Source organism: Stenella coeruleoalba (genome assembly GCF_951394435.1).
Source record: "Stenella coeruleoalba genome assembly, chromosome: 2".
NCBI lineage: Eukaryota > Metazoa > Chordata > Mammalia > Artiodactyla > Delphinidae > Stenella > Stenella coeruleoalba.
In genome coordinates, this window is record NC_137147.1 from 158,078,135 (window position 1) to 158,082,468 (window position 4,334).

Here is a 4,334-nt window from a genome sequence, read left to right on the forward strand (position 1 = left end):
TTTCGGATTATCTGACAAACATAAGGGCGGCAGAATCCTGTTTCTGCAGTGTTTTGTCTGCATCAAGTTAGTTTCATGCAAGATGTGGACAGACCTTTAAAAGGTCAGAGAGCTGAACTTACAGAACTCTTCCCACCTGCTTGCTAATAAGTGATAGTATACAAAATGTCCACACGTGCCGAGGTCTTTGATCTGTGACCTGATTTTATTATAACCAAGTGGTAGGTTTGAGAGGAAGCAGCCAACACTCACCCACTTCAAACTTTCCCTCCTACTGTTATCTATCAAAACTAACCAACAATTTTGCACAGTTAAGTTTAGGTGGACATGGCTCTCTATTTGCAAGAGTTGAGTTCATCAACGGATGGTGTTTTGCAAGGTCAGTGTGGTGTAGGTGGTTGATAAGGAGAAAAAGTTTGTGCCATGTTCTCTTTAATGCTTTTCCCATTCGGAAAAAAAAAATGGATTTCAATAGTGTGACCCTAGATTAAACCTCAAGAATGTCCTAAATAAAGGGACCCGACCTTTGATGTAATCCTTTCTTGTTCATTATGGTAACTTGCTTATCCATCCTGCAAATAGGGATTCTCTGAAAAGAAATTGTAGTCTAAGACCAATTTTTTTTTTTTTTTTTTCGGTACGCAGGCCTCTCACTGCTGTGGCCTCTCCCATTGCGGAGCACAGGCTCCGGACGCGCAGGCTCAGCGGCCATGGCTCACGGGCTCAGCCGCTATGCGGCATATGGGATCTTCCCGGACCGGGGCACGAACCCGTGTCCCCTGCATCGGCAGGCGGACTCTCAACCACTGCACCACCAGGGAAGCCCTAAGGCCAATTTTTTCCCTTCATGGTTCCTTTTCTTCCATGCATAGATGGGAAGTAGTAAGTGAATACAAAGATGTTTAGCAGAACCTTTTAGACAATAAAATTTGAAATTTGAGATTTGCTATAAAAATTAATCATAGGAAAGTTTCCATGGAAATGAATTTTGGGTTAACTATTTTATTTTACATTGAAAATGGAAATCCACACAGTTATCATCCACATTAATGTGACTTTATTATTCCGATCTTTTCATTTACATAATTTTGCTATTCCGGGAAACTCTCAGAGAAATAAACGTTGAAATAAACTTATTGCTCATTTCAAGAATTTCCATAGATTACTCTTAGAAAACATCGGACTACAGTTTATACCCCAAGACTATTTGAACCTCTTGCCTGGAAATTCTTGCATTGCTATAATCTCCGATCCTGGACTATCATATCTTGGTTTTTGCCTGCTCCTAATTAAGGCCCACATTGAAAGATCTACCTTCATTCAGACTTCAAAATCTCAGAAATGTCCCAAGTACCTCTTCTGAGATGCTAAGACTGTAGTAAGAATAAATATAAGTATAAACATTTATATTAATGTTCACTTTTTTACATCAGATTATCATTTTTCTCTTTGTAAAACCATAAGTTTTTATTGGCCATTAGTAACCATTGCGGCTGAGCACTTTATAAGCACTGAGTTCTCAAAACATTATATGATAGGTACTATTACTATACCCATTTTACAGAATGGGAAGATGAGGCTTAAAAGGATCAAATATGTAAAATAGATAACCAACAAGGACCTACTGTATAGCACAGGGAATGCTGCTCAATATTCTGTATTAACCTAAATGGAAGAAGAATTTGAAAAAGAATAGATACATGTATAAATATATAACTGAATCACTTTGCTGTATACCTGAAACTAACACGACAATGAAAATCAACTATACTCCAATATAAATTAAAAGTTAAAAAAAAGAGGATCAAATATCCATTCATCTGGTGATGGGCACTTAGGTTGCTTCCATATTTTGGCTATTGTGAATAATGCTGCTGTGAACGTTGGGGTACAAGCATCTTTTTGAATTAGTGTTTTCATTTTCTTTGGCTATATACCCAGGAGTGGAATTGCTGCGTCATATGGTAGTTTTATTTTTAGTTTTCTGAGGAACCTCCATACTGTTTTCCATAGTGGCTGCACCAGTTTACATCCCCACCAACAGTGTAGGAGGGTTTCCTTTTCTCCACATCCTCTCCAGCATTCGTTATTTGTAGCTGTTTGAATGGTGGCCATTCTGGCAGGTGTGAGGCAATGTCTCACAGTAGTTTTGATTTGTATTTCTCTGATGATTAGTGATGCTGAACATTTTTTCATATGCCTGTTGGCCATCTATGTATCTTCTTTGGAAAAATGTCTATTCAGCTCTATTTTTAAATTGGGTTCATTATGCACGGCGCGCCTCAGGCTGGTGCAACGTCACGCCGGCCTCTGCCGCCGCAGGCTCGCCCCGCACTCCGTACCCCTCCCTCCCCCCACCTGAGTGAGCCAGAGCCCCCGAATCAGCGGCTCCTTTAACCTTGTCCTGTCTGAGCGAAGAACAGATGCCCTCAGGTGACCTACACGCAGAGGCGGGGCCAAATCCAAAGCTGAACCCCGGGAGCTGTGCGAACAAAGAAGAGAAAGGGAAATCTCTCCCAGCAGCCTCAGGAGCAGCGGATTAACTCTCCACAATGAACTTGATGTACCCTGCATCTGTGGAATACATGAATAGACAACGAATCATCCCAAATTGAGGAGGTGGACTTTGGGAGCAAGATAGATTATTTTTTCCCCTTTTCCTCTTTTTGTGAGTGTGTATGTGTATGCTTCTGTGTGAGATTTTTTCTGTATAGCTTTGCTTTCACCATTTGTCCTAGGGTTCTGTCCGTCCATATTTGTTTTTTTACTTAAAAAACTTTTTTTCTTAATAATTATTTTTTATTTTAATAACTTTTTTTTATCTTATTTTATTTATCCTCTTTTTTTCTTTCTTTCTACTTTTTCTTTTATTCTGAGCTGTGTGGATGAAAGGCTCTTGGTGCTCCAGCCAGGAGTCAGTGCTGTGCCTCTGAGGTGGGAGAGCCAACTTCAGGACACTGGTCCACAAGAGACCTCCCAGCTCCACGTAATATCAAATGGTGAAAATCTCCCAGAGATCTCCATCTCAACACCAAGACCCAGCTTCACTCAACGACCAGCAAGCTACAGTGCTGGACACCCTATGCCAAACAACTAGCAAGAGAGGAACACAACCCCACCCATTAGCAGAGAGGCTGCCTAAAATCATAATAAGTCCACAGACACCCGAAAACACACCACCAGACGTGGACCTGCCCACCAGAAAGACAAGATCCAGCCTCATCCACCAGAACACAGGCACTAGTCCCCTCCACCAGGAAGCCTACACAATCCACTGAACCAACCTTAGCCACTGGGGACAGACACCAAAAACAACGGGAACTACGAACCTGCAGTCTGCAAAAAGGAGACCCCAAACACAGTAAGATAAGCAAAATGAGAAGACAGAAAAACACACAGCACATGAAGGAGCAAGGTAAAAACCCACCAGACCTAACAAATGAAGAGGAAATAGGCAGTCTACCTGAAAAAGAATTCAGAATAATGATAGTAAAGATGATCCAAAATCTTGGAAAGAGAATAGAGAAAATGCAAGAAACATTTAACAAGGACCTAAATTGGGTTCTTTGTTTTTTTGATACTGAGTTGTGTGAGCTATTTATAAAATTTAGCTATTAACCCCTTATTGGTAATATCATTTGAAAATATTTTTTCCCGTTCAGTAGGTAGTCTTTTCCTTTTGTTGATAGTTTCCTTTGATGCAGATAAATGGATAAAGAAGATGTGCTACAATGGAATATTACTCAGCCATCACAAAGAGTGAAATGGCTGAGTAATATTTGCAAAAACGTAGATGAACCTAGAGAATATTATACTTAGTGAAATAAATCAAACAGAGAAAGACAAATACTCTAAGTTATCACTTATATGTGAAGTCTAAAAAATAAAACAAACACACGTGTATAACAGAACAGGAACAGACTCGCAGATTTAGAGAACAAACTAGTGGTTACTGGTAGGGAGAAGGAAGTGGGGAGAAGCGAGATAGGGGTATGGAATTAAGAGACACAACTACTATGTATAAAAGAAATAAGCAACACGGATATATTGTACAGCACAGGGAAATATAGTTATTATTTGGTAATAACTTTAAATGGAGTATAATCTATGAAAATATTGAATCACTATGTTGTATACCTGAAACTATACTGTAAATCAACTATACATCAATATTTAAAAAAGAAATATTTTTTTAAAAAGGGTCAAATAATTTCCCTAAGGTTATACAACTAAGAAGGAGAAGGGCCAGGATCTGAACCCTGGGGGTTTATACTTAGCGCCTACCTTTGAAACCACTAAAGTCTTCTTTCTAACCCTTTTAGACATGGGTGGTT